The sequence below is a fragment of the Chlorocebus sabaeus genome, chromosome 29, assembly GCF_047675955.1.
Source record: "Chlorocebus sabaeus isolate Y175 chromosome 29, mChlSab1.0.hap1, whole genome shotgun sequence".
Lineage (NCBI taxonomy): Eukaryota > Metazoa > Chordata > Mammalia > Primates > Cercopithecidae > Chlorocebus > Chlorocebus sabaeus.
In genome coordinates, this window is record NC_132932.1 from 11,018,190 (window position 1) to 11,043,662 (window position 25,473).

Sequence of the window (25,473 nt, forward strand, 5' to 3'; positions counted from 1 at the left end):
GCTTGATCTCCCTGCCCCATCCCCACACCCCCACCGAGTTTTATCCAAACTAGTCTGACTCAGGCGGTGGGACATCTCCCTCTTCCCTTGAGGTACTATTTCCCAGCTCGAATATTTTTCTAATATACAATCTGAATTATTGTCTCATGAATTCATCCTAAAATCATGAGATCTAAAATGCCATAAGCAATATTCTTTTTTTTTTTAATGGGAAAATCGTAAGTCTAGGTTTTCAAAGAGCAAAAATGCCCCCTTCCAGCATAACAGTTAACTAAGAAGTAAAATCAAGACTTATTTCCCTCCTCTGCAGTCCACCCATAAGAAGCAATGAAGATTCTACTTAGATTGTGTTATAGTGATAAAAATTCCACATACGAAAGGGGGATAGGTAAACTTCTAATGGGCACTAAAACCCCCAAAGGAGACCCACTCTTTAAACTTCCATGATTGGACCATCTGGTGTTCTCAAGAGCATCTTAGTTTTGTTAAGCACCAACAGCTGCAAATGAAGTACAACCAGATCTATTTACACAGGGCCCATACAGTAAAACCCTGCAGACAGACGTGATGCCCTTCCTCAGCGGAACATAAGAAATCTTGTCACATACAAATACAGTTTCTTTGGTATTCCATGCCCATTTCAGATGTGATTCTATAACCACATTATGATTTTTGATAATTAAAATAGTAATGCTTCACCATAAGACAGAATAAAAAGTAAAACCAATTGGAAAAGTTTCAAACAGGGAACAAACAAGGACTGTTGCTTCAGATAGCTCAATCATGGAAATTTAAAAGTGGCATCTCACAGCCGGGCGCAGTGGCTCATGCCTATAATCCCAGCACTTTGAAAGGTGGGAGGATTGCTTAAGACAATTGCAGAGACTGCAGAGACCAGACTGGGTGACATAGTAAGACAAAAAGATTTTAAGAATTAGCCAGATGTAGTGGCACGCACCTGGCCGTCAATTGAGCCTGGGAAGTAGAAGCCTGCAGTAATCTGAGATGACACCACTGCACTCCAGCCTGGGCAACAAAGTGAGACCCTGTCTCAAAAAAAAAAAAAAAGACCTCCAGAGTATTGATATAAAATTGTGGTATGCCAAGAAGTCCACAAAAGGGCTGCTATAGAGAATTAACAAGGAAAGACAGAAGGAGGTCAATGCTTCAAACAGAGAAGTAAAAAAAAAAAAGTCTCTGGGGTAGTGATTTATACACTGAGATCCCGTGGCTGAGGAGGATCTAGCCAAGGGAGGCATGGAGGAAGAACGTAGTGGCCATCACGTGCATACAAGGTCATGAGGTGGGAAGTGCGTGCAGAGATCTATAGAGTAATTGCCAGAAGTTCTTGTGGCTGTAGCACCCAAGACTGGGGAATGATGGAGTGGCACATACATGCTGGGCTGGGCCTGGAGGACCAATGAGTTAGGGCCTGGCCATGGAGGGGAAAAGATAGGACCTAAGGTAGATCTGTAGCTATATGGCTTCAACAGAGTGGTGTGTGAAATGCAGAAGCCAGGAGGACGTGAGAGTGGGGCCAGATATGGTGTGTAGGGCATGGTGATGAGAAGAGTCAAGATGCCCTGTGTGGATCTGTTAATTCCAAACAGAAGTTGTAAGACCTCCAGGGCTCTCCACTTCCTCTCTCTCTCCCCATTCCTCCCACATTTATTGAGCAATAGAGGATGGGAGACAAAAATTAACAGGATTCTGGTTAGGAAGATCACAGCCTCCTGGAGGTGGATGTGGAAACACAGAGGAGTAAATCAATAACCACAGGGTGGTGAAAGCTACGTAAAGGGATCCAGCGAGCAATGAGAGGACAGCTCCTCTCTCTGTCCCATAGACTGAAATGGCTTATTGCAATGAAAAGCTAGTTATAGAACTAAGTTAGTGATAGAAACTAAAGCTAGTTATAGAAACTAAGGGGTATGGATACTGTATCAGGTTGAGAAAGGGGAAGGGAATTTAAAGCAACTGGAAGTGTAACAGTGGAAAGACTTACAGTTGTGAGAGGAGAAAGTAGACACAAGGCAAGTTAGGTAGCTCTGAGTGACCAAGACACAGAGTGCCTTCAAGGGAAGGGGTAGAGTAGTCAGGAGCCTTGAGGTCTATGCTTAGGTACTTGGTCTTAATCCTGCAACCCAAGGGTTACCACAGTGGGTGCATGAGGACAAATATCAGGCAGCAGGCAAGAGGAAGATATGGGGTGGTGAGAGGCAGGAGGCTACGTCCATGAACCAGAGTCCAATCTCAAGATGCTAATCCCTGAGCTGTGAAGATGATTCCAGAAGCTAGGATGTGAACTCCCAGGGATGGTGGGTTGTGGTCCATAGTAGCTCCTTCTCACTGGAGGCCAATGATGGTTGGGACATGCTGTCAGACCTTATAGCTATTTAGGGATGAGTGAGAAAAGAACTAGGATGGTTGTTCTATTAGTCAACGGTAAATCTTGGATTATAAAACACACTTCGGACTCCTATTTTTACCAACTATATTGCACACCCTGTTTTGGCACTTTGTGCTTTTTAAGATCCAACATAAATAGACAAAACCCTCTTCAAACCTTTATCCCCAGACGGGACCTGCTAACAGAGTCCTAGATGGTAGAGCATGATAAATGTGCATTTTTCTAAGAGTCATGTTAACATTCTTCAAATATAAATATCACCACTTTTATAAGCTAAAATAAGCATTTACAGTTTCCTGAAGTTTTTTGAATGTGCATCAGTAATTATATTTGAATTATAAAGTCAGCTGAGATGTGAGGCCAGACTGAATTCCGGAGCAGATCCAAGGCAGCACATTCGAGTCAAGAGGCTGCAGCTGGCCAATCCAGGAAGGAATGGTTCTTTAAAAGGACAAATTGAGCAAGCTGTTGACAACAACCTTACGATTGAATATTGTTCTGAGATTAGTTTAAAGAGAAAAAGAAAAGATTCCTCAAACCCTGAATCATTTATTAGTTTAGGATACGACTGATCCAGTTCCCAGCCCAGAAACAGAAGTTCAAATTCTGACGCCCTGGGACGTCTGCATGCAAGCAGAGTTCAGTTCCAAGACCAGTGGATCCAAGGAAGGAGCGAGATGAATTCCATTTTTACTACAAATTTCAAGGGGGATTACTTCAAAAAGGAAAGAAAAAACATGCTGGGGCAAGAAAACTGAAATCAATACACCCAGGGTGACGGATTCAATTGAAATAAGAAGAAAGTTTATTGGTGTATCAACAACAAATTCCCTTGCTTTAAGATGATATTTTGAGGAAACATAAATCTTATGGACTGCTTACGTATCCATAGAGCTACACTTGGGTTGCTTTATCCGGGCGAAATGATAGATTTGTCTCACCATGAGTGCTCACCTGGCTCCTCAAATGCCAATCACAGGCAAGACAGAGGCCAGGGAGAGTTTGTTAGTTTCTTAAACCTGTTCAATTTCTACACAAGGGAAGAAAGTAAAATAGTTGTGATGGAGACATATTTGGGATTTTGTTATTATTATATAAACGAACCAAAAGTCTTCATGTTAATTTTTATTAATTCCCAAATCAACAGCAGAATATTTGGTATTTTGTTTTCAAACTTTGATTTGGAATTCTAAGCAACTGTAACAGTGACCCATCAATAAAAACAAATATTGATTTGATCAACAAATGTTCTCAACTGTCCATTCAAAAATGATGTTAGTTTGTTTTAATTGGTAAAAAATGTTTGCTTTTATGAAGAAATTACAGATAGTAGATGACCTCACCTTTCAGCCACCACACAGAAACAGCACATATGCGTCACAAAGTGATTTCAGTTCTTGAGATGAAGTCAGAGCTGAATTTAATGCACTTTTGTGCCGTGCCTTCACCAAGCTCCGAGCAAGTGGTCCTACCTTGTAGTATTCAGAAATCAAGGCTTGCCTGTTACAGCAGTTTTATCTTATTTTTACAGCCTTTATTTTTAATGAAAGAGATTTTAAAGCACAGGATTAATTTAGAGGATGTGAACACAGACATAGCTACCAGTCTTTCATCAGTGGGCATACCCCTGCATAAGGCTTCCTGATAAGTACTTTGATTCCCACAAGATGGCCTTGCTCTTGTTAGAATTAAATTTGGAGGTAACTGGGGCAACATTTGGTGAAAGTCCTGTAAAATAGGTCACCTACCACACAGTGAAAGAGGAGAAGTGACTCAAAGGGTAGCTAGAGCAAAGGCGTATCACCATTCCGAGAGAATAGGATTTAGTGATTGTTACACGAGGAAACTGTGTCCAAAGACCCTTTCAGAGGGCTTAAGAAAGAAGTCTTTGTTGGTGGGAGTGATTGAATCTACCTCTGTTACCTTCCTTTACACATCACAGTATCCCATGACACACCAAGCACACCGTTTAGGGAGGTGAACGTCATGCGATACAGCTTAATAAACACAAAGACGTAAGGTTGGTGTTCTGTTCCCAACTTCTGCCCTACTTGCTGTACCACACATTAAACATCAGAGCACTCTGTTCTGGGATGGGCTTAGGCCCAAGCACACTTGAATGAATTAGGTACAGTATTAGGACCAGCTTCGAATCAGCTTCTGTTATTTTTGTTAAGCCAACCTCTGTGTTACCCCATCCTTACTTTTATTACCTGATTTTACTGTTTCTCAGAACACATCTAACCTCTGCAAAATGGATCCTTCCACTTGCGCCTTAATCCTGTCTTCTGCCTTTTCATGAAGTGTCATTTTGAAAATCTCCTTCACATTAGATTGCATAAATATCTGTTTATCTGAGGTTATTTTGAAAAGTGTAATTATTTTGAAACTGAATTTAGAAATATGTACACATTGAATAATAGATATTTCTTGAGATGAATATTATGTAGTTATGTTCCCATTTTCCAAGTTTCTTCTTGGTAGTAAGGACACATTTTAACCCTTTTAGGAGATAAGTACAATTGTACATTATGCCAGTAATGCTTAACAGTTAATATTTACATATTCTCATATGCTTTTTAAGTTACTATTTTGTACAGTTTTGCTTCTTGTAGCCCCTTCACACAGATGCAGCATTTAGCCTATTATTTGGATGAGTTGAATTATTACTTGTCAGAATTATGAGTAGTATAATTGTCTTACCAATGAGACAACTCAGGAATAGAGAGGTGCATAACTTGTCCAAAATTAGGTGGCAAATTGGTTCATAACCAGTTGAGATATGTTTAGAAGCTGACTGACTCCTATAAATACTAAAGCATTTGCTATTAAGGATAGATCACAAACTTAGTTCCAACCATGCTAATAATAATAAATAATTAATAATAATAATTGTTATTATATTAAAACCAAAGAGTTGTTATACACATTTCCACAGAATGACACTTGGCCACAGAATGTTTCAGCATGGACTCAGCTAAAAAGCAGTGAAGTGGTTCTCAACTAGGGTGATTTTGCCCTCAGGGACATTTGGCACTGTCTGCAAATAGTTGTAATTTTCATAACTGGGGAGGAGGAAGTGACGACTGGCATCTGGTGGGTAGAGGTCAGGGATGCTGATAAACATCCTATCATGCACAGGATAGTCCCCCACAACCAGGGCTTATCTAGCCCTAAATATCAAGAGTGCTGAGGTTGACAGATCCTGCTGTGGTCTATTGCAAAGGTATGTTTGTACACACACAAAAATAAAATAATAAGATAAAATTTCAAAAACTGAAAAGTGAGATAGTCAGAAGAGTAAAGCATTGGTTTCTCCTTTGAAGTGTTTATCAAAAAGTTGATAGTTAACCTAACTGAAATCCAGGTTGCCTCAGTTTAAGACGATTTAAAAACAATTAACTGTTTACCATAGCTTGACAAGGGACACTTCCTGTGGGTCTATTATTAAGTGAAGATTCCAGAGCAAGACTGACATAGGAAATATGTACCCAGTATCAGAAAATTCTGCTCTGATGATAAACTACCTAAGAATTCAAGCTTTATTTCTTCTTGATAATCCTTCATTTTTCTAAACTCTTTCTCTTGCCTTATATTGCAGATACGAATAAGCCTGGATAAGATTCAACAGAATTGAACCACAGAAAACCACTTTTTGACCTCAAGGTTGATCATGAGAATCATCTCTAGGACTCATCTCTTTCCTTTGCAGATTGGAAATGTTTATAAGGATAAAAGATTAAAAGATAAGGGAAGGGCTTCATCCCCAAACCCTTTAAATGTTATGATTCTGTCTCTCTGTCTCTCTCTCTCTCTCTCCCTTGCTCTCTCTCTCTCTCTCCCTTGCTCTCTCTCTCTCTCTTTCATTTCAGGGGGATACCAATGAAAGGCACTTATGGATGATATTCAGACTTTTTATATTTTTACCACATTCCATTAAAAGTCCGTCTCCAAAGAAATTTGGCCCAAGATGGAATGAAAAAATGAAAGACATTTTATTTTTTCTCCTAGATGTTGGCAATACTCCACTCCTACATGTCTGAGGTTGTTTTCATCTTGCAAAGGACTTTGATATTTGTGAATGTGGCTACATGGCTTAAAAAAATAGCAGTGATAACTTATACTAATTATTCAACTTTTACATTAATGCTTAACAAGAAAAAAATAATTTTATTACCCTTGATAATGGCTATAAAAATTAAGAAACCCAGAAGGAACGGGAAGATCTGTGTCCTTAAAAGCAAGTAGCTCCCATTTCACTGAGTTGTTATATCTAATTCATCCAGTGCACCCTGAAAGTGAGACCCTCATGTTCTCTAACTTCCAGTCTATGCAGAGCCAGCTCTGACTGGGGCTGCTATATTTGTCCTGAGGTTCTGAGCCAGTCCTGAGGTTCTCACCCTTTTTGGTGTTGGCAATGAGTCTGCATCAAGAAGAGACTTATCTCCCTTTCTCTGCCTATTCTTTCTATCTCTATTCAAGATGAAATTTTAATAAATCAGTTATATTCATATTCATTCAGCATTCCTCTTGCTAGGTTTCTACAGAAGCTTATAATATTAATTGGGGTAGGGGCACATCATGCTGAATATTTGGAAGCTGAAACCGATAAAATGTGATGTTCTGGAATATAAACTGAATAGTAACAACATTGTCTGGACTACTGAGTCAAACAATGAAGTTGGTTTATGGGTGAGGAGTAAATAATGAAGTTGCTTATATTTTATTAAATCTGTAGGTCCTTTGAAGTGGGTCTGGAATAACAAGTAAATACTGCTCTTTAGTTTATTCCTTGGAATGTCGCTATTTCCTTTGAAAATTGAATGGCAGACCCCAGAGAGGAAAACAGTCCGAGGAAGGCCATCTGGAAGGGCAGGAAAGAAGATCTTGGGAGAAGCTGTCAAAAACTCTCTGGATATTAGCTCCCTGTATGCAGGCCAGTCTTCCCTCCCACGCTGTTCACATTGAGCTGCATGTTTACCCTCCCCCGCCCCATGCCCACCCCAGACCTTATAGAGGGGCCCTGAACTCAGGAGCTTCTTCGATGTGTGAAGAATTTTCAATGTGTGAAGAATTTAAATGTCTTGGTCAGGTCTGGGCAAAACCAGGACATCAGATTTGAGAACAGCCTTCCCTCTTGCCTGCCATGCTAAATTTTACTCTACCCTGTCAGGAAATAAACTCCATATCATAATTCTTCTATAACTGATTTTCTTCGGAAGGGATTACATCCAACTTGGTAACCAAGCAGTTGATATTCAGGATAGTTTTGCCTTCTAATGAATTTGTGCCAAAATTCAGAATATCACATTACAGCATTTGCAAAAGAATAGCGTAAAGGCCAGAGGAAAAATGAGCAATGCAGAATATTGCTCCTTAAGTCCCATTCATCAAAGAAATACGGACAATGTGTCCTAATACGACAACTCAAATACCTGTCACTAACTCCATCCAGCTGTGAGTGTTCAGGTGACAATATTAACAGATGTGTGATTGGAATTTAGCTGTTTTGGGGGTATTTTAAATGAGATAATTCTTTATTCTTTTTTCTAGAATAAATTCCTCTTATTTAGTTAGCCTTGATAAAACAGTGTCCAGGGTAGGTCTTGAAATCTCATAAGAAATCTCAAATGATTATTTTAGCTCTTTCAACTTTCTCCTCTTCAAAGCCATTAAACAAAGCAACTAATGAGTAAATATATAGGATGTCTTGAGATTTCTTTCTTTCTCCATGGTTTATTCAGAAGTAATAAAATATTCGCAAAGATGGGCATGGCGGCTCATGACAGTCATCCCAGTACTTCAGGAGTCTGAAGTTAGAGGATCACTTGAGACCAGCAGTTCAAGACCAGCCTGGGTAACATAGTGAGATCCCCATCTCTATAAAAATAAAATAAAATAAATTAGCAGTGTGTGTTGGCGTGTGCCTCTAGTTTGAGATACTCGGGAAGCTGAGATAGAAGAATTGTTTGGGCTCAGTAATTTGAGGCTGCTGCAGTGAGCTGTGATTGCATCACTGCACTTCAGCTGGAGTGACAGAGCAAAACCCTACCTTCAAAAAAAATAATAAAAGCAGAAAATAGTAAAGTTAAAGAAAAAAATCTTAATAGCCAAATCCCTGGATGATTTTCATAGATTGAAAACTCAATTTTAGAGGAAAAGAAGCATCAACTGAAACTTCTGCGTGTCAGTTGCTCACTTAATCTTCCCAATGGAGTCAGTACCTAGGAAGCACAAATGAGGCACCAGAAAGCTGCTACATTCCAGAACCAAGACTTTTCCTTGAAAGACTAAATTCTCTGCTTTGTCCTGCTGCTTTGAGAGTTGCTTACGTATATGACAAGGCCATGTAATAATCTTGACATCTACGACTTCTATTTCAACAACATAGCTATGCATCTTTTCTACATCCTGATAGAAGCAGACCTATCCAGAGACAAGAGTCTTTGTGCATAGTTTCAACTTTCATGCACTTTAGTCACCTGGGGTTTTGTTAAAAGGCAAATTTTGACTCCAAAAGTCCAGGATGGGGCCTGAGGTTCTGCATGTCTAACAATTTCCCAGCTGATGCCAAAGCTGCTGACCAGGGTCTACACCTTAAGAAGTAAGGACTATCAGAGAGCAGTGAGCTGAAGTGCCAGAGTAGAGACTTAGGATAAGGGGCCAAAAGGACTGGCTCCGTCAAAGTTAAAACTTGGCTCCCCTCGGGAAATTCTTTCAGTGGATTGTGGAGCCATTTGCAAAACAAGGGCTAGTGTACTCCTCTGGTTGGCTTTTTCGCCAGCAGGCTTGAGGTTCTCTACTCATACACAACTCTACTGAAGTCCACCGCTGTTTTGTTTGGACAGGCTGGTCTCAAGTCTGAGCTTGCACACAAAGGGCTTATCACCAACACTGGCCTTTCTGACAGCTGTTTTCCTTCCTAGAGTCCCAGGGCTCTAGTCTGAGGACAGGAAAAAGGCTTGCTGGAGAAAGAAGGCGTGCTATCAGCAAGCTGTGGTAGATGCCTGGCTTTAAGACCTTACGGGGGAGTATCTCTCCCACACACACCTTCTTACACACACCCCAAAGATCAGCTTCTCCACTCTATCCCTGCACTAGAATAAGTATGAAATAAGCATTTTGATAAATCTATCGGTTTTGTCCATAAAAGCTGGTGAAGAAGCAGGGACGAAATTACTTCCTATAATAAAACAAGGAATTTCTATAAATTACAAGGACTGAATGTCAAGTCCTACAGAAAAACATGCTCGTGGGCATATGTGTCCGTGTTGGAACAACACGTATCCCACCAGCATGAGGTCAGGCATTTGAAATCAGTGTGAGGTATATGAGTGCCACATCTAGGAGAACGGATAAAAATCAGGGTCGTTGTCAGCTGTGTAAATTGAGAGGAAAAGGCGCCTTCAGCGACTTCCTTTGGGGAAGGCTTGTTTTGTGCTGGTGAACTGCTCCCCCTGGTGGATCAGAAATCGTCATGGTCAGGATTCTATTCTGAAGGGAGCAAACAATTGCAGGTATGGAGATATCCTCCCACATAAAGCTAATTTCTGAGCCCCCAGAAATACATTGAATCTTGGACCCTGACTGAGTCTGAGCGTGGCCATCCTGTGAACTGCAAAGTTTGTCTTCCCACATTATTGGAGTTGTCTTGTGTATTCTCATTATTATGATTGTTTCAAAATTGTGGCTCTGTATTGATTTGAGAGATATGGAAGTCTTAAGTCCTGTATTTTATTTTAGCTACGCTTTAAAAGTAATTCTGGATATTTACAAGGGGAACAAGACCCACAGCGAGGAGAACATTTTTCTGTGAAATCATTTGTTTCCTTTACTTTTAGCTCCTCTCTCTGAGGTGGTCACGTTGATTGTGATTAATTTATGCCTGTACCTCTTGTTCTACTTCCCCTCAGCCTAAAGATAAGTTTTGTGATTTTTTTCAGGATGGAATTTCTACTTTCATTGTATATGTCAGCGCCAATAGAGATAGTTTATGTTGCTGTTTTCGTTAAAGAGGTTTTTTGTATGCCCTGCCGTGCACGAAGAGGAGATTTTGCAGGTCAGGCAGAGATGAAAATCTATGACAACTCTCTCACTCTTTCGAACATTTTGCAATGAGGATTGCAGCTTCAGTCCAAACAGTGTATAAGCTAAATAAGGAAGTGTTTAAAATATTTATTTAACAAGACATATTTTAAATAAGGTACATATGTAAATAGAGCGTTCTTAGCCTGTACATTATTGCCAGGTCGATTCTCATGTTCTGATATATAATTAATTACCGGTTTATTCCTCTGTAAACCGAAGCAGGGAATAATTCAGAGATGCCAGGTCACTGATGTCAGCAAGATGTAATACCCTTTGTCAGTGGGATCTGTGCAGGAGAAATTGAGACTGTAAAATCTGTGATGGTGGCTGCCAAAAGGTGTCCAAAAAACAAGCTCCTATCTCCATTTTAGTTGTTTTCTCCTGATATGTAGACTTTTTATCTGTTATCTAAGTGGGATTAGAATGCACATTTTTTATGTTAATGCAAACTCAGAATGCATATGCAGTCTGAGCTGTGCATTTTATAAGTCACCTAAAGTGTCATCTAAAGTAAATACATATCATGACCATTTTAAGCAGCACTATTATATTTAGAAACAATAAAAACACACATATCAATCGTTTTGGTAATTCTTGATCATTAAAAAAAAGATTTTTTTCATGTTTAAGCAAAATCCTCATGTCCATTTTTAATTTTATGAGAGAAAAATATAGCAATATATAGGTATATACATATATATATAAAATTTTGTTTTCACTTAAATGAGCACCTGTTTTTCAAGTTACTCTACTAAAAACTTCTAAAGGACAAAAATTCTGAACATCAAATTTGTCAAGGGCATAGATAGCCCTAGGAAAGAAAAAGCAGGCAAAAATATGGCACCTTTTCTCCTTGGACTTAGTTTCTGATGATGTAAAATAAGTAATCATCTCAAATACCTTAGCACCTTACTAGTTTGGGTCAGTGGTGCAGCAAGCATATTTCATTTAAACATAGTACATGTGAGTTACCAAAAACCCAACTCAAAGTTTTTATTCCAAGCTCTCTGAATTAGCTCCTCAACTAAAATCTAGTTAGTGGATTAATGACATAAATTTTCTTGACTCATGGCCACAACATCTGGGAAATTTAGTATGGAAAATCATTTAAAATGATTGGTTTATGCCATCATGACATACCAACCTATTGGTTATCTCACCTTTTAACCATCATCTACTTGTTTTGCCACACTTAAAAATGTTCTATATTAAATCCATGATAGATCGTTTTGCTATTCTTGCGCGGCACTTTGGCTCATGACTGTAATCCCAGCACTTTGGGAGACTGAGGCGGGTGAATCACTTGAGATCAGGAGTTCGAGACCAGCCTGGCCAACATGATGAAATCCTGTCTCTGTCAAAAAATACAAGAATCCAGACATGGTGGCACGCACCTGTAGTGTCAGCTCCTCAGAAGGCTGAGATGGGAGAATCCCTTTTTTTTTTTTTTTTTTTTTTTGAGACGGAGTCTAGCTCTGTCGCCCAGGCTGGAGTGCAGTGGCGCAATCTCGGCTCACTGCAAGCTCCGCCTCCCAGGTTCACGCCATTCTCCTGCCTCAGCCTCCCAAGTAGCTGGGACTACAGGCGCCCACCACCGCTATCTGGCAGGCAGAGATTGCAGTGAGCCAAGATCATGACAGAGTGAGCCCCTATCTCAAAAAAATAAAATAAAATAAAATAAAATAAAATAAAATAAAATAAAGTTTTTTGGCTATTCTGATTTAGGAAGAAATATTAAAGCTTTGGGAAAATAAAAAAATGGCAACAACAAAAAGTACAATTTTATGGTCTGAATGATCATCAGAAACTCTCTTAAATGCTGGGTCCATCTTTTCATTGATGGTATTATTTTAGTGCTTAAAATAAGTGCCATTTCTGTAATTAATGGAACAGTGCTAGTGAGGTATAAATTTGTCTTAGCAGGTTTTGAACTCAGTGCTGTTGTGCAATTGCATGAAGAAGGAAATTAAATGTGAAAATTGGCCGATCTGTCTTTCCTCTGGATTCCCTCAACAAAGCAGCCTCATGAAGTACGTGCTGCCATATTGACCTCAGTACACACACAGAAGAGCCCAGGGAATTGCTTCTTTGGGGATTGGAGGTGAATTTTTAGATTTGTCATAACCTATATATTAATTTTTCAAATGAAAATATTGATTAAGTTTAAGCCTCCATATCAACATGGAAAAAGAATTTGTCCCTTAAGATAAATGGTAGCAATAAGATATGCAGATTATCTTCTTATTAAATATTATTATGATTGACATTTCTGTTTTTTCAAATGTTCTTTAAAAGTGTTATACTAAGGATGAAGTATACATAATTTCATCTATTGTTCCTTCTATGTATAGATAAGACTGATAATTTATAGAAACAGACATTAGAAGGCAGAAATGTGGAGAGAAGAAGGCTACCTGACTAGGGAATCTCAGGATACAAGGAAAACACCAAGGTGAGTTGCCTGACTTTTAGCTTTGCCTGATACATCTCAGACCTAGAGCTCAAGGAACCAAGAACCCCAAAACAACAATGGGCACAGACAAGAAAAGCCCCAACGAACGCCTACTCTGTCTCTAGCCAAAGACAATGGAAGGGGCAACCAAGCAAGACAGAAAAATATTTAGATAATAATCGCTCTATTCTAGCCAAATTCCACAAAAACTAATTAGGTGGTGTCAGAGGAGGCTAAATAGGAAGGAGGGACTTTTACCCCTGCCCCCTAACCCTGTGATATCAGTGGAAGCCATGTGGAGAGCAGCAACAAGGGACTTCCATCCTTCACATGCTGGGAAGTATAGTGGACCCTTGAACAACACCGGTTTGAACTTCACAGGTCCACCTAGATGCAGATTTTGTTAAACAAAAATGTAGCAACTTCCTGGCATGTTCAGATACCCTTCTAGGTACTTGGAATACAATAGTAAAGAAAAACAGGCAAAGCCCCTGCTGTCCTGAAAGGTACAGACAATGGAAGAGGCATTAGTTTAGGGACTCACACAAATAAGTAAGTTTGTCTGTATACTAAGGGTCATAAAGGGGTGGCATGTGAGCATGTGAGAATATAGAACAGACACATCTGCCTGACTAAGGGCAGTCAGAAAACACTTTCTTCAGAAATAAATGATTTATTTAAAATCTACATAATTAATTAGGCAGAGTAAGCCAAAAGTTATCTAAGTACGGGGGGCATACCTGTGCAGTTTATTTTATTGAGCTGAAAATTAATTTCCTTCATATGAATCTAAATCTCTGTTTACCACAAGCCCTCTGTTTCCACAAGTTCTGTGTCCAAAACCAAAGGCAGATCCAAATACAATATTCGTGGGATGCAAATTCCCATGTATACCAAGGGATAACTGCTTTATTGGAGACCTAGTGGGGAACTGAAACTCCCACTACTGCTTAGCAGGAATGAGGAGCCCCCTTTCAGAGGTCAACAGAAGCTGAGTTAAGAAATCTGGACTTTTGCCCCACCTGGCAGTAATGAAGTGACACCTACCTTCATCTGTGAGGATGGTGTGAGATGAAGCTAGCTAAAACAAAAGTTTTCTATAAGATTCAGAGTCTCATAATACTGAACTGTCCATGGAGAATTACTCATACAAAAACAAGAAAGAACTAAAACTAAGTGAGAAAAGATAATAAATATATGCCAACATCAAGATGACACAAATGTTAAAATTATCTGGCAAAACTTGTAAAGCAGCCATCATAAAAATGCTCCAATGAACAACTAAAACATTCTTGTAGCTAATGAAAATTTATTTGAAAAGCTTCAACAAAGAAATAGGAAGTCATGACTGAAAATAGAAGATAAAAGAGTCAAATGGAAAATTTTGAAGTGAAGAATACAATAATACAAAAATCTCAATGCATGGGCATTGAGAATGGAGGAGATAGAGGAATATCAGTGAACTGGAGGAAACAATGTAAATTGGACATCTATACAACAAGAGAAAATACAGTGAAAAAAAAGATGAAAGGAATCTCAAAGACTTTTGAGATTATAGCAAAACAAACGAACAAACAAACAAAAAACTAAAAACTAACCTTTGCGTTTCCTGTGTCCTTGAAGACAGGAAGATGACAGACCTGAAAAACATTCTAAGAAATAATGGCTGAAATATTTTCAAATTTAGCACAAGACATAAATATACAGATTTAAGAAGCTGAGTGAATCCCAAACAGGATAAACTCACAGAAATTCGTAACAAGACACTCATAGTCAAACCTTTGAGAACTGAAGACAAAAAAGAAAAACAAAAACTCAATCCAGATGTCCTTCAAGGGGAAGATGATTAAACCAACTCTGATACATGCATACTAATAGAAAAAAACAATTGATACATGGAACCACTTGGATGAATCTCTAAAGAATTAAGGAGAGTGAAAAAAAATGAGCTTTAAAATGTTACATATTGTTTTGTTTATATAATAATATGATGGGAATGACAAGATCATAGAAATGGTGATTCACTGGGGTTAAGGAGGGGGAAGGATAAGAGGAAAGAGGGAGTGGCCATAAAAGGCAGCATGAAGGATCCCTGTGCTGATAGAAATATTTCTTATCTTGACCGCAGCAATGTCAATATCCTGTTTGTTACACTGCAGTTTTGCAAGATGTTAGCATTGAAAGGAACTGGGTAAAAGATCACTCTGCATTTTCTCTTACAACTGCAAATAAATCCACAATTATCTTAAAATAGAAAGTTTAATTTACAAAAAATGTTATGCAAGCCTTGTAACTCAGTGGCTACATAACTCTGGACTTAGACACAAAGAATTTTGACTGTCACTTTAACTTCCTGTAATCCTGGACAAGTATTCAGCCAGTCTGAGCTTACTTTCTTGTCAGTTAAATGGGCATAATGATAGTTACCCTACTTACTGATATTTCACCAACTACAGTCAGGATGAAATAAAAGTGAAATAATGAGCAGAAAGGGCTTCTTTTTTATTGTTCTTAGGAACTTTTATTAAAATGTCTATTAGAGATCAAGGCTCCCAACACAACTAGAGAGACATTGACACAGGAACTGGTGGTGGGCATGAAATACCTGGTTGCTTGTAGAACTAAGACTAATTGAATGTTATGTAATCCCAGCACTTTGGGAGGCCAAGGTGGGTGGATCAGGAGTTTGAGACCAGCCTGGCCAACATGGTGAAACCCCTTCTCTACTAAAAGCACAAAAGTTAGCTGGGCATGGTGGCGCACACTTGTAATCCCAGCTACTCAGGAGGCTGAGGCAGGAGAATCGCTTGAACCTGGGAAGTAGAGATTGCAGTGAGCTGAGATTGTATCATTTCACTCCAGCCTGGGCGACAACAGCGAAACTCCATCTTAAAAAAAAAAGAGCGCTAACTCTTTTAACTCTAAGACTAAATGAGTGTTAAAATGAGTATTAAAATATGTAGAAGTTTTACAGTCTGAACAACTATTAGAAAAGGGAAATTAGCTTGGTGCAGTGGAGTGTGCCTATAGTCCCAGCTGCTCTGGAGGCTGAGGCAGGAGGATTGTTTGAGCACAGGAGGTTGAATCTGCTGTGAGCTATGATTGTGTCACTGCATTCTAGCCTGGGCAACAGAGCAAGACCCTGTCTCTAGGAGAAAAAGAAAAAAAAGAATGAGGTTAGCCTATGAAAAACCGTCATAATTTGTGGCAGTATTATTATTATTATTGTTCTTAATAATAATAATGATAGAAAAAGTTTTTTCTATTTTTGTAGACATAAGAAGGACAAGTGCAGTTTTGTTATGTGGATGGGATGTAGTGGTGGGTATTGGTGAAGTCTGGTATTTTAGTATAAGGATCACCCAAATTGTTTATACAAGAAAGGGTTTCTTATCTCTCCAAGTACCACAAGAGAAAGAACTCACCTTTGCTGAATGCTAACTGTGTGCCAGGCTCTAAGCTAAGCTGAATGCATTTTTTACTTTATAATCTATTTGTTAGTATTTTTTGTGAAATCTTTAAAAGCACGGTTTCATAGTTGAATGGCAGAGTATGTGATATTTAACAAAGCACCACTAAAAAGGAATTCCCATGTTTTATATCTTCCTCAGGCATTCAAGAGTTTCCAAGTTCAGAGACTACAGGAAATTCTTAATCCCTGACCTCTTCAACACTCTGAAACTTCAGATATCCTCTCATTCTGCTTTCCTTAAACATGCTAAATCTAACTTACCATCTTGGTTCTTCAGTGCCCTTTCCCTTGCTTGCTGTGCACAGCTTAAAAAGATGAGCTACACCAACAACCAGCCTCCCTGCTGTACAGTTTTTCCTTTGCACTACTTGCTTTCTAGAGGACAATCAGTCCACAGGGCTTGGTCCTCTTTCTCTTTAGAGCACCTCCTTAATATTGTGCCATTAGACTGGGAAAAGACAGAAGAGTTTGCACCTAGATGTTGTTGTCTTCTTCTTAATACATTGCACCTCATGTATTATCACAATTTACAATTGAGGAAATGTTAGTCATCTACTGAGAACATACAGCTATGTTAGTTTAGGAGGCTTAGGAAATGTTTAATTGACAAAGAGATGACTGTTCCACATTGTGCATGAATTTGTTTTCTGTTTTCTGGTTTTTGCTATGAGACTCTAGTACAAAGAATTCATTTATTCGTTTATTCATTCATTTGTTGATTCGTTCATTTATTCATTTCATCCTGCATTCGCCGATGACTCTGTGGTAGACCCCAGGGATATGAAGCTGAACAAACTATAATCTGGAGAGATACACATGAAAACAATAAAATGAAAATATGCTTCCTGGTGTATCAAGGCATGAAGGTGTTGTCATAACAGAGAAAGAAGCACTTCACTGTGGAGCTGTCAGGGCACCTAGAGAGCATGGCAAACTCAGATGACTGCAGGGGCCAGGCATACAACAAACTCCTATGTTGGAGAGTACAAGGAACTGCCCTGATGAAATCTGATTGAATAAATGAATAGAAGTGGACCTAATGTTCTAGGATCTAGTAACATTATACGTAAGAATGACATCCTGTGGGCTTCATCTTTAACATTTAGCTCAACTGACCATTTGTTATCACAACCAATAATACCCTCCTATCTCTCCTCATGCCACATGCAGTAGCCTCCTATTTAGTCTCCCTGTTTCCACTCTTGCCATCTTTCGTCTTCTTTACTTGTCATTCAGAGGGAGATATAATGCATAAGTTCATGCAACATCTTCACCCAATGGCCGTCACTCAGAGTTGAAGCCAAAGCCTTTATCTTTGAAAGTATGTTTCCTAGATAAACATTAGAATACCCTAGACAGGATTTTTAAAAATATCAATGGACAGCCCCCACTCTGGATGAATTCTGCACCCCCAAATTATGGATGATATAAGGTGGCTCCCAGGCTGCAGCCATTCCATCATCTCACTCCCTCACTTATTTTACTCCACCCAGTGTTGCCTTTGCACAGAGACCTTTGCTGACCGCCCTGTCCAAGCATCATTGTTCTTTCACATCTTTGCTGTTTTCATAGTACTCTTCCCAATTCACATGCTCTGCTATTGGCCTAATGTGCTTCAGAGTCCATCTTTCTCTAGAAGAGTTCAGGGATTTTGCCTGTTTTGTTTACTGTCCTACCCCAGTGCCTGTGAAAGTGTCTGGTACTCACGCCTGTAATCCCAACACTTTGGGAGGTCAAGGCGGGTGGATCACCTGAGGTCAGGAGTTCGAGATCAGCTTGGCCAACATGGTGAAACCCTGTCTCTACTAAAAATACAAAAATTAGCTGGGCATGGTGGTGGGTGCCTGTGATCCCAGCTACTTGGGAGGCTACGGCAGGAGAATTGCTTGAACCCGGGAGGCAGAGACTGCAGTGAGCAGAGATCATGCCACTGCACTCCAGCCTGGGCAAAAGAGTGACACTCCATCTCAAAAAAAAAAAAAAAAAAAAAAAAAGCCTGACACATAGAAGGCATTAAATAAATAAAGTTTAAAAGAAACTGAATGGACAATGATGAATTGAAGAAGCGTTTAACATGTTCAAGGGAAGTGGGACGAACTTGATTGAGAGTGGAAACAAGCAACAGGAAGTGATCCAGGAAAGAGAAGGAGACTTGGTAGAAAACAAGGAGCTAGGATATTTTTCCCTAAGAAGATGAGGAGCCTTATCCATTTTAAACAGGAGACTTTCACAGCCAGGTTTGTTTTTTAGAAAACTCAGTCTTGCTGAATTTTGGGAGATGAGTTAGTTCAAAATGGAGTTAAGGAGACAAAAATGCAAATACCTGTTAGGAGACTCTCATAATCCTTAACGAGAAGAAGCTGAACAAAACAAGCTGAACAAAACTATGGCGTATTTCAATATCCTAGTACGGAAAGAAATGGAAACTGAGCCACATATGGATTTGTTTTGCCTTACGTGGTATTGGACACAACCCTGAAGAGTAAATGGTCACTTGCAATTAAGTTTATAAGCAAGTAAGTTCATTGTTTCTCTTTTATAAAAACTCAGGTTTGTCTTTAGGGCTCTCTCTCTATTCTGGTTAACAAATACAAACTAAGGTAGGCTTTAAAAAGACAAGCTTAACATTTCCAGAAACCAAACAGAGGTCACTGAAGCCCCTCTAGGCCCCTTCTATTCCCACATTCTATTCCCCATGTGTGGCCTGCATGATCCTGGTTCCTCTCTATTTATAACCTTGCCTCATAGGCCATTCTGCACATTTCTCACCCCGATGTGAAAAAGTGCTACAGAACGTCTGTTCTAAATCTTTTCTAATTTCCATTTATGCTTCATTGTCCTGTAATCCGTTCAAAGCTGAAAATAGAACTAAGGTATGATCTCAGCATAACCTTTAGCAATTAATTTTATTACCATTTTTTTTTTCTAACAGAACAAACTCATAATAAATAAGAAAAGCTTTATCTGTAAAATAACCCCAAAATAGAGCTCCACCTCTTACCATGCATCCTTCTCTAAACTTGCTAAGCCAGTATTAGGTAGAGTCTCCCCCACCCCCGCCCTTCCTTCTTTCAACCCAATATTACTTTGGTTAAAGAAGTAAATCTAATTAAAGGAGCATGGGAAGTGGAAGTCATTTTGTGAGCTAGAGAAGCTGGCTCTGTGTATCTTTCACTGGTGATTGGGCTTACAAGATGGAAAATTCCATACACTGCTAAGCAAAGTGCTCTCAATGTTGTTGCAACATCTGCTTTTCTTTGTGTAAAATCTTTTCTACGGGGTGGGTGAAGATTTTTATTCTAATTGAATTTGTAGTTAATTCCAGATAAAGATAAGTTGTTTTTTTGTTTTGGTTTTGGTTTTTTGCTGATGCTGCTCAAATCAAGGGTTCCAGGTCCATCCCTCAAAGTCCACTTTTACCCAAAATGAATCAAAAGGAGTAGCAGGTGCTTCGGATTAAGTGACCCTCCATTTGTTTATATTTTTAGAAAGAAGAAAACACTTAGATTCACTTAATTCCTGCTTTGGTCTTTTAAATTATTTGTGATGGGAGAGCGAACTCTCGTTTCTCAAATGCAATGCTTCTAACCCATTAAGCAAGGACGTGGATGGGCCTTGGTTTGAGGATAGCTTACTACCCTCTTTGAAAATATTAATGTAGTGTTAATTGATCATCATAACAAATATGTTTATGGTACTAAACCATTCTAAAGAAACTAAGAAACTAAGGAGTCTGTCTTCCAATATGTGTTGCAATATTTGCTAAACAAATTAATAAATGGGTGAACAAAAGAAAGAATAAAATATAATACCTGTGAGCCTTCCAGTGGTTTTACCATGCCACCTACTTGATAGCTTTCTGCCTCTCACAGTGGCCTTTGACAATGAGTAATTTCCATCAGTTTATATTTTGGATGTTATGAAATAGGAGAAGACTATTCAATTACAATTACTTTTTTTTCCCAACCAACCTTGATAAATGAATGGACCCTCCTCTCCTCTCCGTACTTCATTTATTTGGGACAATAAAATAGAAAGTAAAACCAGGACCGAGAACCAGAAGTAGCTGGAATCCATCCCTCTACCCTTTTAGAGTCACTGAACCAAGTTGACTTCATATTTTCTCCAGAGGGTTTGGACTCAGAAAATGCACCCCCTTCCCTCCCTAGAAGTGGGGTTGGAAATGTCCACCAAAAGTCATGGGTAAAATACATTAATGTAACCTTGACATTTTCAAAGGTATTATGTATTATTGATATTACTGATACTGACTAACCCTTGTGAATGTTTACCATTTCTTATCACATTTAGACCCAAAGCATGGATTTGAACTTTTCCTCCTTGAGGGTTCTGCCTTGATTCTTGTAGTTGAGTTAGTTGTCCTTGGTTTGGATCCTTTAATATACAGAACATATTTCTTTATCGATCATTGTGCATTTTTTAACTGTTGTGAGCTTTATAGACACATTCTGTCCCCAGAAATCTGATTATTTGATCCATTCTAGGACAGAAGGAATATTACTAATTTATTCTTAAAAGTCATCAAGTACTTATCAATGATTTATAAATTAATGAACTCAAATAGTTGTAGAAGATTTCATAGGAAACAAATGAATTTCTATTATTTGGCCAAAGTTGCAAACAATCATATGCAATAATGAGAAATGTTGACTATGTTAGGTCAAATTAAATACAGTAAGAAAAGAAAGAGCCATCTCGGAATAACGGTAGATTGATTCCAATTTTTTGTAATATAGATAATATTGCAATAGACATTCAAAGAAAAAATGTTAAGTGCATTTCTGGTTATAGTTGTAATGTCCATTTTATAGAAATAAATTACTGGACCAAAGAAGGATATAAACCTCACTTTTGCACATTTTCATTAGCATTGCCTATTGTAATTAAGCATATTAATAATAGGTAAATGTAACATCTTTTCGTTTTAGCGTGTTCACTCTGTCTCTCTCTATATATATGCATGTATGTACATGTATGTGTATACATAGGTGTTTATACTTTCCTACTCTTGATTTCGAGCTTCCTACTTTTGATTTTGAGCTTGGTATTGTGACTTCCTTTGATGAATTTCCAGTTAGAAGATATGGAAGAGGGACTTAAAATGAGATTTCATGACTGTGAAAGGTGAAGCCAGCTGGGCTTCTGGGTCAGGTGGGGACTTGGAGAACTTTTCTGTCTTACAAGAGGATTGTAAAATGCACCAATCAGCACTCTGTAGCTAGGATTGTAAAATGCACCAATCAGCGCTCTGTGGCTAGCTAGAGGTTTGTAAAATGTGCCAATCAGCACTCTGTAAAAACTCATCAATCAGGGCTCTGTGGCTAGCTAGAGGTTTGTAAAATGAACCAATCAGCATCCTGTAAAATGAACCAATCAGCAGCCTGTAAAATGGACCAATCAATGCTCTGTAAAATGTGCCAATCAGCACTTGGTAAAATGGACCAATCAGCAGGACATGGGCTGGGACAAATAAGGGAATAAAAGCTAGCGGCCCTAGACAGAAGCAGTAACCTATTCGGGTCCTTTTCTGTGCTGTGGAAGCTTTGTTCTTTCAGTCTTCACAGTAAATCTTGCTGCCGCTCACTCTTTGGGTCTTCACCACCTTTAAGAGCTGTAATATTCACTGCAAAGTTCTGCGGCTTCATTCCGGAAGTCAACAAGACCATGAACACACCAGAAGGAATGTACTCCGGACACAGTTGGTCATACTTTCTTGTATTTATGCCATCTCCTGAAGCACCGCTTGCCCCACGCTGCCTGCTGGTCACAGAAGGACGATAAGCCAACTTGCACTATGAAGCTGAGCCATCCTGGCTGACTCAACAGTAAGCAAGCAGTTATTGTTACATGGCACTAAGATCTGAGATTATTTGATACGTAGTCATAGCTGACTCACACATACCTTAAAACAGGCCTGTTATTGAGGCTATACAACAATGAATAAAATGACAACAGTTTGTATGTAACTTGTACTGCATTAAGAGAAAAAGGTACATATAGAATAACAGTATTTATATCTATAGTGTCAGGTGGTGATTTGATTTGAAGAAAAAGTAAATCAATAAGAATAGAAAATGGCATTTGAGGAGTACATTTCTTTGATTGCTACTGAAATTGAATATTTTGCATTTCCTTTCTGAAATTTGCCTCCTAAGGTGCTTTACAAATTTTTCCTTAGAGTATTAATCTTTTTCTAATTTGTAATTATTTTCATATGTTATATTGCCCATTTACATATATTGGCTATTAATGTGTCACAAATGTTTTTCCTGATTTGATTAAAATGTTATATTCTTCAAATTATAATTTGATAGACATTTTATGCTTTATTGCATATTTGGAAATATTTTATATTTTAACTTTTACATTTAACCATAATTGTCAGTGATTTATTTTAGTCTGTAATGTGAGGAGAGGACTTAACCCTATCCACAGCCTTGACAAAAATTTCTATCATCAGTGCTTAATTAATTCAATTTCTCCCAGTTGATGTAAAATGTTACCACTGCAAGCTATCAAAAATTGGGTGGCATATACTACTATTGCTGGTTGATATATAGCCAGTAATATTCTGCCTTAATGATATTAAATGGCATTAAGAAGTGTGTATGAAATTACTTTCTATGAATGAAAACAGGTAACATATATGACAAAATATGTCACTATTCCTGTAAAATCAATATACACACATAAACACATGGGAGGGAGATTAAAACAAACTCCAAAATATTAATGACCTTTCACTCTAAATGGAGAGATAATGAGTAATTTGTATTGCTTCATTACTCTTTTCTATATTTTTCTATACTTTTTATCTAAAATCAGCATAAAATACTTCTAAAAGCAGAAAAAAGTTAAAAAATAAATAATTTTTTTAATAGGACTTCAATAACTTGAAATATTTTATTAACCAGGACCTAAGTTTTTTTTTTTTTTTTTTTTTTACTTAATTACATTTTAAATAAAACAGCAAACTGTTGATATCTTCATTTCTTTCGTATTTTTCTTTGGAGACGGAGTTTCGCTCTTGTTGCCCAGGCTGGAGTGCAATGGCACGATCTTGGCTCACTGCAAACCTCTTCTTGCAGTGAGTCTCCTGCCTCAGGCTCCCCAGCAACTGGGATTATAGGCATGTGCCACCACGCCCACCTCGGCCTCCCAAAGTGCTGGGATGACATCTTTATTAAACAAGAAACCATTTAGTTTGCACTTAGGAAAAAATAATAATTTAAATTTCCTTCTCTTCTTCTAGAAAACGATTTCCTAATCTCCCTACTACTATTTTTAGGAATAGAATCTATTTTTTGATTTAGGTACAGGTAACTCCTGTTATCTTCACAGAAATGAGGTAGGACTATATGGGGTAGCACACTTTGAATGTTGGGGGTATGTGTGTGTATGATATAATTCGGATATCTGTGTGTATGTGTGTGATACAATTTTGGTATCTGTCCCCGCCCAATTTCTCCCTTTTGGAACTGAAATGTTTACTCAATGCTTCTATCTCCATTGTATTTTGTGGGTTTTTTTGTTTTTGTTTTTTTGTTTTTTTGGTTTTTTTTTTTTGAGACAGTGTATTGCTCTGTCACCCAAGCTGGAGTGCAGTGGCACAATCCCAGCTCACTGCAACCTCCACCTCCCGAGTTCAAGCAATACTCCTGCCTCAGCCTCCTGCATAGCTGGGATTACAGGCACACACTACCATGCCCAGTTAATTTTTGTATTTTTAAAGTAGAGACAGGGTTTCACTATGTTGGCCAGGCTGGTCTGGAACTCCTGACCTCAAGTGATCCACCCACCTCGGCCTCCGAAAGTGCTGGGATTGCAGGCATGAGCCATTGCGCCCCGCCTCTCCATTGTATTTTGAAAGTAACTACTTGTTTCTGATTTTACAGGCTCATAGGTGGAAAGCATTTGCCTTGTCTCAGATGAGACTTTGGACTTTTGAGTCAATGCTGGAATGAGTTAAGATGTTGAGGGATGGTTGGGAAGGCAGGATCGTATTTTGCAATGTGAGAAGGACATGAGATTTGTACCTCCCATAGTGCTGGGATTATAGGCGTGAGCCACTGTGCCCGGCTTCGCCTCGCCTCGCCTCGCCTCGCCTCGCCTCGCCTCGCCTCGCCTCGCCTCCCTTTCCCTTTCCCTTTCCCTTTCCCTTTCCCTTTCCCTTTCCCCTCCCCTCCTTTCTCTTTCTCTTTCTCCTAATGATTTTTAATTCTAATCATCATTAAATTCTTTAAGTTAAAATTTTTATTTAGGAGAACTCTGCTAAACTGCAAAAATATAGGATATGACCGGCAATTATGCAATTGTCACATAATAATATAAGTGCAGTTCAGTTTTTCAGGTTAGATGATTGTCATCTTGAAGGGAGGGAAAGAAGAGAGAATTGGAAATAATTCTCAAAAATAAGGAGGCATGGTAAAAATTCAAAGGTTATGATATTAGCCAAGAGGGCTAGGGATGTCTTGGAAAATAGCCACTGGGTACCAAAAAGAAGATGGTTGAAAAGGGCAAAGCAGTAAAAGAACTGGTAGAAGAGTTACTAAGTTCAGACTTCACTTTCGAAGACTCTGTACTAGCAAACAAATGAAAAATGAGCTTCTAGAGATTTTGAGTAGAATGGGTTTCACCATGTGGTCTTGAGCAAGTCATAACTTCCCCAAATGTTTGTTTCCTCATAGGGCTATTAATAACAACAATACAGATATCAGTGAGTTGTTGAAAAATTCAAATAAAGCAATGTGTTAACTAATATTCTAGAGCTGATATTGTAAATACCATTCAGTAATATTTTAATGTGGCCAGGCATGGTGGTTCATGCCTATAATCCCAGCACTTTGGGAGGCAAAGGCAGGTGAATCACGAGATCAGGAGTTTGAGACCAGTCTGGCCAATATAGTGAAACCTTGTATCTACTAAAAATACAAAAATTAGCTGGGTGTGGTGGTGCACGCCTGTAGTCCCAGCTGCTCAGGGCCTGTAGTCCCAGCTGCTCAGGAGGCTGAGGCAGGAGAATCGCTTAAA

The 25,473-nt window shown here is 38.7% G+C and overlaps 1 long non-coding RNA gene across 5 annotated transcripts in view; it reads left to right on the forward strand.

Annotated features, from left to right (window-relative positions):
- Positions 1 to 25,473, forward strand: part of LOC103231236 (uncharacterized) — a 100,305-nt gene that overhangs the window by 58,446 nt on the left and 16,386 nt on the right. For all 5 annotated transcript variants that reach the window (XR_012091791.1, XR_012091794.1, XR_012091793.1 and 2 more), the window contains 3 exons: positions 6,012 to 10,469; positions 12,422 to 12,599; positions 12,850 to 12,950. This is a non-coding gene — a long non-coding RNA (uncharacterized lncRNA). The remainder of the gene's footprint in view (positions 1 to 6,011; positions 10,470 to 12,421; positions 12,600 to 12,849; positions 12,951 to 25,473) is intronic.